The 11,720-nt window shown below is 43.6% G+C and overlaps 1 long non-coding RNA gene across 2 annotated transcripts; it reads right to left on the bottom strand.

Annotated features, from left to right (window-relative positions):
- Positions 1-281: 281 nt before the first annotated feature.
- On the bottom strand, positions 282-11,487 carry LOC308351868. 2 transcript variants are annotated; one of them, XR_013967614.1, is made up of 3 exons: positions 11,378-11,487; positions 1,034-1,106; positions 282-417 (listed from the first exon to the last, which is right to left on the bottom strand). It is a non-coding gene; the product is annotated as an uncharacterized lncRNA (long non-coding RNA). The 2 variants fall into 2 exon arrangements; XR_013967615.1 differs by lacking the exon at positions 11,378-11,487 and adding an exon at positions 1,302-1,398.
- Positions 11,488-11,720: the final 233 nt, after the last annotated feature.

Genomic DNA, 11,720 nt, shown 5'->3' with positions numbered 1-11,720 from the left:
CCACATTTTGTACACTTGTAGGGCTTTTCCCCACTGTGCACCCTTTCATGAATTTGAAAGTAATTGCGACAAATGAAAGCTTTTCCGCAGTGTTGACATTCATAGGGCCTCTGTCCAGTGTGTGTCCTTTCGTGCATTTGGATGGATTGCCGATGCTTAAAGGATTTCCCACATTCCTTACATTTATAAGGCTTCTCTTCACATTCCTGATACTCATATGGTTTGTGTCCAGTGTGAGATCTCATGTGCTTGTTAAAGGATGAATGACACATGAACATTTGTCCACACAAAGTACATTTACGTAGTTTTATTCTGGTAGGACTTTTCTTCTTCTGATTATGATATGGGATCTGGCTGAAGATTTCTTCATAATGACTATATTCTTTGCTTTTACAGAGTCTTTCTACCATTTGACTGCTGTAAAATATGAGAAATATATTGTTAATAGGTTATTAATGATCTTATATTTATTATTTATGACAGTGACTTTTATATCATCTTCAAGGAAAATGTTGGTTTTCTGCATATTTTGATTGTTTGAAAATGAACATACTGAGAGCTTTGCAACAGGCCTCCATCTTAAGTATTACCAAAACAGTAATATTCATAAATGGTACTTTTTAAAAATTATTTATTTATTTATTTGACAGAGAGAGAGAGAGAGAGAGAGATCACAAGTAGGCAGAGAGGCAGGCGGGGCGGGGGGGGGAAGCAGGCTCCCTACTGAGCAGAGAGCCCGATGTGGGGCTTGATCCCAGGACCCTGAGATCATGACCTGAGCTGAAGGCAGAGGCTTAACCCACTGAGCCACCCAAGTGCCCCCATAAATGGTATTTCTACATGCAGTTTTCAGATACACCATTTTTCAGAAACTGTACATCTCAGTTACATGTGAGAAAAAAAACTTTTGGTGAAAGTATCTTAAGGATCAATGAATTTAAAGCTGGGGTGATTTATTTGCTTGTTTTTAAAATTTCATGACATCTCTAGATTCTCTAATGAAACCCTGTTTTCTCGTGTGAATGCTACTCACCTTAGATCTGTCCCATGGTTTTCATTCTGATCTTCATTGTCATGGATATCCCATTTTTCTTCTGAACTACACACTAGGAAAAAGCAGTATAAATTATAAAAATGTATAGAAAAACTGTTAGGATTCTAGGTCCATGATGAGTTGTGACCACAGCAGGTTTATTAATGAAAATATTCCCATCCCATTTTTCTCCCCTGAAATAGCACTGATGAGCAAGTTACACTGACTCTCTAATTGATTTAGCAAGAAAGAATGTCATCATCCCTACCTATTGAGGCCAGGTTCCTGAAGGTTTCCTGCATCACATCTCTGTAGAGTTTCTTCTGGGAGGGATCCAGGAGAGCCCACTCCTCCACGGTGAACTTCACAGTCACATCCTCAAAGGACACTGAGTCCTGAATAATCCCATATATGTATATAGGATGGGTGAGATGGACCACTGAAGACCTATACTCAATTTACAAGCAGTTTACATATGACTTCCAGAGCCTAAGTGACATGAGGGGCAAAGGTATTTCTTTCCTTCCTGTTCCAAATGTGGGACATTGTAAGGATGATAAGGTTTTCTCACTCCTGACACCAAATATGTGGTATTTGTTCCACAGCCACTTCTCCAATTCTATGTCACCAAACAGGTGTCCAACAATTCAATTCTAATCTAAACTCCCCAGAATTTAAGTCAGATTCATAGTTTAAGAAGTCAGTCCCACACACTGCCCCTACTTGTGATACCAGCTACAAATGGGGAGCCAAGTTTACTATTTCAGTAGCCAATTACAAATTCACAGATTTCCTCTACACTCTGCCTTGCCTGTTAATTTACTGAAATGATTTTGAGAAACTTAGCAAAATGCTTTATTTACCATTACCAGTTTACTGTAAAGCATACAACCCAGGAACAGAGAAAAGCTGCAATGCATAGGACAAGTTAAGGCAGTGGTATGGGTAAAGGGAATGGAAAACAGGGTGTGTAGAGCTCCTCCCTCACCATGGACACACCAACCTCCCAGCACCTGGATGGACTCACCCATGCACAAACTGTCAGAATTCCGTCTTTAAGAATTTTGATGGAGGTTTCATTACATGGGCACAATTTATTAAATCACTGGCCACTGGTGATTAACCCAATCTCCAGTTCCTGTCCTATACCCAGAAGCTGGGAGCTACAGCTCAACATTCTAAACATTTAATCAAAGCTTGCTATTTTAGGGGGCACCTGGGTGGCTCAGTTGGTTGGGTGTCTGCTTCCGACTCAGGTCATGATCCCAGGGTCCCCGGATCAAGCCCCACTCAGGCTCCCTGCTCAGCGTGGAGTCTGCTTCTCCCTCTCCATCTGCTCTTTCCCCTGCTCGCTCACGCACTCTCTCTCTCTCTTTCTCAAATAATATTAAAAAAAAAAAAAAAAGCTTGCTATTTCAGGTATCCAAAAACCCATGATAAAAGCTACCTAGTAAGTGGCCAAGAGGTGCCTCATTAGACAAAACACACTCTTTCACCATTAACACTCAAGTAATTTCAAGGGATTCAAGAGGATTTTGCTAGGAACTGAGGACACTTACCATATTTGTTTCTCATTATATTATAGTAGGGCAAGCCCAGCGACAAGGGCCCACTAAAAAGACTGACAGCAAATCACTGAGGTAAGAGAATACCTCCCCACTGGCCCCATGTACCGCTACAACTGGGATCTTATTTAATATAAGTGCACGATTTGGAAAAAAAAAAGACATGCTTTCCGATAACCTCAGGGTGAAGGCAAGAATGTCACCTCTCACTACACTTAAATGACATTATACTGGAATTCTTAGCTAATACACTCAGACAAGGGCAATAAAAGGTAAATAACAAAAAATGAAAGGTAAACATTTGGGGAAGCAAGAAATAAAACTGTCTTTGTATCATGACAAGATTGTCAATTGAGGGGCGCCTGGGTGGCTCAGTCGTTAAGCATCTGCCTTCGGCTCAGGTCATGATCCCAGGGTCCTGGGATCGAGCCCCCCATAAGGCTCCCCGTTCAGCAGGAAGCTTGCTTCTCCCTCTCCCACTCCTCCTGCTTGTGTTCCCTTTCTCACTGTCTCTCTCTCTGTCAAATAAATAAATAAAATCTTCAAAAAAAAAAAGATTGTCAATTGAGAAAATGAAAAAAATTCCAAATAACAAAGAAAACCCCATGAACCAAGAGCAAAAATAAAAGATAAAAAGCTAAGGGAGCCTGGGTGGCTCAGTTGACTGAGCATCCGTCCAACTTTTGGTTTCTGCTGAGGTCGTGATCCCAGGGTCATGGGATCAGGCCCACTCCACTCCCAGCAGGGAGCCTGCTTTTCTCCCTCTGCCCTTCCCCTCCCCTTGCTTGCACTCTCTCTCTCTAAAATAAATAAATCGGGGCACCCGGGTGGCTCAGTGGGTTAAGCCTCTGCCTTCCGCAGAGACTCTCTACTCAGTGGGCAGCCTGCTTCCCTGTCTGTCTCTGCCTGCCTCTCTGCCTGCTTGTGATCTCTCTCTCTGTCAAATGAATAAATAAAATCTTTTTTAAAAGTAAAAAAATCAATCTTTTCTAAAAATAAATTTAAAAAGTTAAGGGGCATCCAGGTGGCTCACTTGGTTAGGTGTCTGCCTTCAGCCTGGGTTGTGATCCCAGCATCCTGAGATCAAGCTCCGCATCAGGTCGCCTGCTCAGCAGGAAGTCTGCTTCTCCCTTTCCCTCTGCATCTCCCCCTACTTTTGCTCTCTCACGTGTGCATTATCTCTCTCAAATAAATAAATAAAATCTTTTTTAAAGAAAGTGAATATTTGGGTGCCTGGCTGACTCAGTTAATAGAGTGTACACCACTTAATCTTAGGTCGTGAGTTCAAGCCCCACATTGGGCATGGGGCCTACTTAAAAAAAATAATATGTAAAAAGTTGGGGTGCCTGAGTGACTCAGTTGGTTAAATGTCTGCCTTTGGCTCAGGTCATGATCCCAGCGTCCTGGGATCAAGCCTGTATCCATCTCCTTGCTCAGTGGGGGCCTGCTTCCCCCTCTCCCTTGGCCTGCCACTCCCCCAGCTTGTGCATGCTCTCTCTCTCTCTCTCAAATGAATGAATAAAATCTTTAGAAAAATTATATGAAGTTAATATAGAAAGGCAATTGCTTTCCTACAGATCTACACAAATATAGTGAACTCATCTTTGACAAAGAACCAAAGGTAACTCAATGGAAACAGTTTTTCCAAGAAATAATGCCAAAACAAATAGACATCAACATGCAAAAAAAATTTTTTAAATCTACAGACTTGATACCTTTTACAAAAGTTAACTCAAATTTGATCATAGATCTTAGTATAAATTGTTAATTTCAACACTCCTAAAAATAAGACAGTTGAAAATCCTGGTGATGTGGTATTTTGTGACTAATTTTCTTAAAAAAACAACAACAAACGTTTTCATTACAGTGAAAAACTACTCAGTGAAACAGAAGTTAACAGAATGAAAACATAAGTCATAGTCTGGCAGAAAATCTTTCAAAATCACTTATCTGATAAAGGACTGGTATTAAACACAAGCAAAATATTAAAATGCAACAAAAGGAAACAATCCAAATGAAGATGGGAAAATACCTAAACACATCCCTCATCAGTGATATATAAACAGTAAATAAGCACATGAAAACAATTTCAAAATCATATCTCATTAGGAAGTTGCACATAAAAAGAACAATGAGAGAGGCACCTGGGTGGCTCAGTGGGTTAAAGCCTCTGCCTTTGGCTCGGGTCATGATCCCAGGGTCCTGGGATCGAGCCCCGTGTCAGGCTCTCTGCTCAGCAGGGAGCCTGCTTCCTCCTCTCTCTCTGCCTGCCTCTCTGCCTACTTGTGATCTCTGTCTGTCAAATAAATAAATAAAAATCTTAAAAATTTTTTTAAAAAATAAAAATAAAAAAAAGAACAATGAGGTATCACCAGTTGCTTATTACAAGGGCTAAACATCATGAGAACATCAAACCAACTTCATTGCTGGTGGAAACGGAAGATGGTAAACCTACATTGGAAGAAAGGCAGTTTTTTAACACTAAGCCTACATTTACCATACTATGCAGCAATTATGTGTTTCAAATGTACGCAAATGAATTTAAAACCTATGTTCAAAAAAAAATTAAAAAAAAATAAAACCTATGTTCATAAAAATCCTACATGTGAATGTTTACAGGAGCTTTATGGACACTTGTCATGACTTACATGGAACCAAGATAATTTCAATAGATGAGCTGATAAAAAAAAAGTATCACTGGTATATCCACTGGATGAAATATTTTACAATGACGAGAGAAATCAGGTTATCAAATGAAAAGACATGAGGACAGTTAAAAATCATATTCTAAGTGAAAGAAAACTATATAACAAGGCTACACACTGTGATTCCAATCATAGGGCATTTCCCAGAAAAGAGAAAATTAAAAGGCATCAAAAGATCTTTGGTGACTTGGGCTTTGGGGTGGGAGGGAGGGGTGAATGACCAGGTAGAGAACAGGAGATTTTCAAGAAAGTGAAAGTATTCTATAGGATACAAAAATGACAGACAGGGGCGCCTGGGTGGCTCAGTGGGTTAAGCCTCTACCTTTGGCCTGGGTCATGATCTCAGGGTCCTGGGATCAAGCCCCATGTCGGGCTCTCTGCTCAGCAGGGAGCCTGCTTCCCCCCTACCCCTGCCTGCTGCTGCTCTGCCTACTTGTGATCTCTCTCTCTCTGTATCAAATAAATAAATAAAATCTTGAAAAAAAAATGACAGAGACACGTCATTTCACATTAGCTGAGGTCCTGAGATTATACAACACAGAGTCAACCTTAATGTATGTACTTCATGCACTAAAGTTGGTTCAACAAATGTAACAAATGTATTACAACAATACAAGATATAAAATATAGGACAAACTGTGTCCAGGCAGAGGGGTTTTGTGGGAAGTCTCTGTACTTTCCGATTAAATTTTCTGTAAACCTAACTTCTCTTTAAAAAAAGTCTACTAGGAAAAGAAAAAGAGACACATTAATATTCACACCTGATAACTGACCCATGTGAGGCACAGACCATCTTTCATTCAATGTATTTCAACTTATTTCAGCAAGCCATTATGATGCTTTATGAAGTCTGCACCCTGAGACTTGGAAGAGAGGAGAAACTTCCACTGAATGCCTATAAGAGTGCCTAGCACAGTGTATTTTGAGAAGTGAAATGAGTGCCTTTGTTACTATCGGTAACATCTGGACTTAGACATCGATTACATGTCTCCTGGCAAGGCCTTGTGTTCTCGCCTTAATATACATACAGACAAGTGTTACCTTGATTTATATTGGGGGTAGTGGAGACATAGGATTCCTAGAGTTCTTTCGCCCCAGCGGGGCTCAGAGAGTCACTCAAGACTAGTGAACAGGTGAAGATGGTGTCAACCATCACCTGGTGCTAAGATGACAAACTGATGTACGGTAAGTTGTGATGACCCTCTGGTCTGATCCAATTCAGACATAAGCCGCAGCAGTTCTGCCTAAACTCCATTATGTACAAATGTGGTGATGTTATACCTAAAGTCTATGAACTCCCATTGCTTTGCACTTAGGTACTCCTATGGAGCTCCCCAGAGAGCCCAGGGGTCTGGGAAAGGAGGGGACTTCCTCCAACACCATGGCATCTTGCAAAAGACTGAGGAGAGGGTGGGCCATGCCCTCCTGTACCTGGCTATCCCAAAGGTCCACGGTTTGCCCCATGTCTCAAGCTGATCAAAGAGCAGCCTTTTTCAAGGCCATCATGGGGAACTCCAGGAGGCATGAAAAGAGGTCAAGGAAGCACTCAAGTGAAGGAGTCTGTGGGCACTACCAATGCCAGTTCAGTGGCAGTTTCAAGAATCTCCAGCCTTTTGAGGTACCAGTACCCACTGTAATAGTATAAATGGGTTCAAATAAAATTTGTAAACAAGAAATATGTTTCCTCTGGAACACAGTAGATGTGAGTGCTGCTGGGAGAACAGCTATTTCCTCGTGATGTTAGAGAGGGGAGGTGTCACATTATCAAACAATTTCCAGTAAAATAACAAGGTTGACCAGGCCGCACATTTATGCACGACAATGTCCCATCCACATTTTGCTAGCTCCTTTTCTCAATGTTTGCCTCCCTAGTATGTCCTCAGGGGAGGAGATCATTAATGGGGCACCTGTGTTCTTGGAAAAACCCAGATGCAGTTCAGATGACTGTTTGGGAGGGCAAAAGTGTTGAAGATCCATGAGGATAACCCAGGAAAGGTATACTGCACCGACCGGAACAGACCCCACCCAGACTGCGACAGCCGGGTATTTACCCTATTGTTGATTGGTTGAATCGGTAATTTCCCTGAAGTTGGGGACTGGGTATAGAGGTCCATTGGGCGTGACCACAGTTACAGTTACACAGTTGTGGCAATCCACTGTGAGGTCTCATTCAGTTGTCAGGAAAGAATAAGTCAAATTTGGCTTTCCAAAGGAGAATCACTGGGAATAATCAACCCTTCACTGAACAGGTTTTGTATATGGTTTCAATCCTTCAAGGGCCATATGAACTACTCTGTTAGAGGGTACAGTGCAAGAGGTCTCATTTATGAAGACAACCTGTAAGTGACAAGGACAAACATCAATAAGAATAATATACACTTGCAGGGCGCCTGGGTGGCTCAATGGGTTAAAGCCTCTGCCTTCGGCTCAGGTCATGATCCCAGGGTCCTGGGATTGAGCCCCGCACGGGGCTCTCTGCTCAGCAGGGAGCCTGTTTACTCCTCTCTCTCTCTCTGCCTGTCTCTCTGCCTACTTGTGATCTCTGTCTGTCAAATAAATAAATAAAATCTTAAAAAAAAAAAGAATAATATACACTTGCAACTGCTTCTTGGATATAGGAGACTCAAGAAATGATCAAAACTGTGTATTTGGGGGTGGCTGGGCTTAACAGTGCTGGAAGGAACTCGGATACGTTCACGGTGATTTTCTTAAGTTACACTCCCTATCTTACGAATTTATTGTAAATATATATATAAGCTTGGGGCGCATGGGTGGCTCAGTCACTTGAGCATCTGACTCTTTGTTTTGGCTCAGATCATGATCTCATGGTCTGTAGGTCTAGCTCCATATCAGGTTCTGTGCTCAGCGTGAAGCTGGCTTGTCCCTCTCCCTCCACTCCTTCCCTCTCCCTCTACCTCTCTCTCTCTCTCTCACCGGAATAAATAAAATCTTTAAATATATATATGTATGTATATATGTATATATATGAATTTATGTATATTATAGTATTTAACAGTCTTGGTTTCATTTTAACTTTGTACACAGGAAATCATTTTAAGATATAATTCCTTTAAACACTAAAGGTTACAAAAATGTAAACCATTTGTATGGTTTATGAAAATTTTCAAATGTCTAACTAGCAGGACATGGGGCACCCCAGTCTGTCCATGCCCTATATCACATGTAGGGTATTTTCCAGGAATAAGTAGTATATTACTTACGTTAGGGGTTTGAGTTGAGCACCTTACATGCACTGGGTTTTCAAATATTTACCTAAGCTTTGGGCAGTTTTTCTTACATCAATTTAAACAGGAATTCAAGGGGCGCCTGGGTGGCTCAGTGGGTTAAGCCTCTGCCTTCGGCTCAGGTCATGATCTCAGGGTCCTGGGATCGAGTCCCGCATCGGGCTCTCTGCTTAGCAGGGAGCCTGCTTCCCCCTCTCTCTCTGCCTGCCTCTCTGCCTACTTGTGATCTCTCTCTCTGTCAAATAAGTAAATAAAATCTTTAAAAAAAAAAAAAAAGGAATTCAATTGCTTTAGCCCACTGAGTGTCAGTACTCTCTAGGGGCATGGACATGCTCTCACTGATCCAAAAATGAAAAATACCTTAAGAAAACTTAGCTGAGGGGTGCCTGGGTGGCTCAGTGGGTTAAAGCCTCTGCCTTCGGCTCAGGTCATGATCCCAGGGTGCTGGGATCGAGCCCCGCATCGGGCTCTCTGCTCAGCGGGGAGCCTCCTTCCCCCTCTCTCTCTGCCTGCCTCTTTGCCTACTTGTGATCTCTGTCAAATAGATAAAATCTTTAAAAAAAAATAAAAGACCTTTAAAAAAAAAAAAAGAAAACTTAACTGAGTGCCTCTCACATCTTGAAGTTCTCCTGTCTAAAGAGAACACAAAGTCTACCTAGTTCCACAATTTTTTTGCTTTCCTCCCACTGTATCTCTCAATCAACTCACAATTCCAGAGCCCAAGTGCTTAAAGAAACTAGAGCCAAAGGGCTGTACTATTTAATCACTAAAGGAACCCGAAGTAAAGAAATATTAGGATCAGCACATATGAGCAGCCTGCTTCCCACAGGACAGAAGGAAAGCCACATTCAGAAAGTTCCACATTCTAGGGGCACCTGGCTGACTCAGTGGGTAGAGTATGTGACTCCTGATCTTGGGATGGTGAACTCAAGCCCCACCTTGGGCATAGAGCTTACTTAAAAAAAAAAAAAAAAAATCCAAATTCTAGACTCTCCTGGTGGAGACAGAAGCCCTGGAATGGGTCAGTATATGGAAGGAATGATAACAGACACGTGAGCAGCCACAGAAATGAACTCTGGGAGCTTCACACACACGCAGGGGAGGCGATCCAGGAAGAAAAACTGGGCATTATGTACTTCCCCTTGAAGGCTCAAGGGGACCAGAGCTCAGAGACACTGTCCTGAGGCCTCTGCCTGCCACTGACATTGCTTTGCACCACCAGTGATATCTGAATGACATAAATTCTATGTCTGAACAATCCAGCAAATCACTCAAACCCAGTATTTACATGGAAAGGAAGGGGGAAAAAAAAGTAGGGCACTTTACTAGTTCAACAAGAAACCTCACAAGTATGGACTGCATTCACAAAAATAAATAAATAAATAATAAGATGTTAACTATTAACAGAACAACTTGTTTTACAAACTACTAACCATAGTTGAACACTATAGGTCTGCAAGTCTAAGCCTTGAAAATCCATGTGAACTCATTCCAAACGAAAGAGCAGACCTCAGAATATCAGTAACACACGCAAGGGAGGAAAAAAGTAAAAAATAATAATACCTGCAGGGTAACACTGGAATTTTTTTTTTTCCCTGAATTCACCCCTTTCTTGACTCTTTGGAAATATTTTAGTTTTTCATGATGTATGGATTAAATAAATTTTTATTCATTGAAAAATCTGAGACTAAAGTTAATTGAATAAATCGTTTAAAGGTGACAAACTGAGGGGCACCTGGGTGGCTCAGACAGTTAAACATCTGCCTTTGGCTCGGAATGATCCCGGGGTCCTGGGATCCGGCCCCACATCCGGCTCCCCGCTCAGCGAGAAGCCTGCTTCTCCCTCTGCCTACTGCTCTGCCTGCTTGTGCGCTCGAGCGCACTCTCTCTCTCTCTCTCTGTCAAATAAATAAATAAAATCTTAAAAAAAAAAAAAAAAAGGTGACAAACCGAGGGAAGGACCGTGCTGACAGGACAGGTCACCCAGGAAAGTTTCAAAGAGGAACCTCCAGCGGAAGGACTTCCCATAGGATGACTGTGCCCAGGAACGGCCCTGGAAGGAGGGGCACAAGGATTTCATACAACATTTTCCAGGTCATTATTCGCTATTTTTCTCTTCCGTAAAATATCCAGGAACAAAAACTAAACCCGTTTAAAAACGCCATCCCCCGTTTAAAAGCGCCATCCACTGAGAGCAGGAAAAAATGATAAATAATTTTAATACTGGGTCTGTTTGAAATGCACCATGAAGGACGAATAGCTGGTTCCTAGTGACGCTGTGAATTGGAGATGGTAAGTGGGCCAGGAGGGGTCTGGAAATTTACCCAACGACTGCCAGTCCTAGGGAGAGCTGGACTCGGGGTGGAGGGGGGCGCGGATGCCGCGACAGGATCGTGGATTTCACTGTTTCCCACAATTTTGGGAAATTCAGGAGAAAGGAGTTCCCCTCTGAAAAGAAAGGAGGGGCTGAAGACCCCACAGACTATCGCACCTCCCGAGCACGAACTCCAGGGAGCCAGTCACGATCGTCCCCGGTCACCGGGGGTCACCGCACAATGTGGGGAGACGCGGAGCTGCGGGCGCGGAGCGGTCCACAGGGCGGAGGTTGCCGGGTGCAGGGACGGGACAGGACGCCGGGGTCCCGGCTGCGGGCCCAGCCCCCAGGCCGCGCGCGGGAGGGGACTGAGGTCCGAGAGGCGCCACCGACCGACTCGAGTCACAGACTTCAGAGTTCTCGGCAGGGAGGCCAACTCGCGCCCCTCGCCGTCCCCGGGCCGTTCCACGCGGTACTCCGCCCCCCTGTCTGGAAGCCCCGGCCGGCACACTCACCATCTCTAGCTTTCCGGGGTCTCCCGGCGTTCTGCCTACGATTTCGGGGAAGGTGCAGGTCTAAGAAAGACAGAAACCCGGGAAGGGCGACCTGGAAGCTCTAAGGGAAGGGACCCCGCGATCCCAACAATGGCGGGAGCCAGAACCCCCGGAGGAGTGACTGCGGAGCATCGCCCCGCCCACCTGCCCTGACGTCTCCCCTGATTGGACAGGTGGCGAGGCCCACCCCCGCTCCCTCGGGAGTGACAGCTGGCCAGAGGGGAGCTGTCTGGGGAACAGCGGTTGAAACTCGTTCTCTCCAGGGATTTTTACTTTGGAGGGTAATGCGGACCGTCCACTCGTG

Source organism: Martes martes (genome assembly GCF_963455335.1).
Source record: "Martes martes genome assembly, chromosome: 1".
Classification (NCBI taxonomy): Eukaryota; Metazoa; Chordata; class Mammalia; order Carnivora; family Mustelidae; genus Martes; species Martes martes.
Note: the sequence above shows the minus strand (reverse complement) of the source record. Positions and strands in the feature narration are given on the sequence as shown.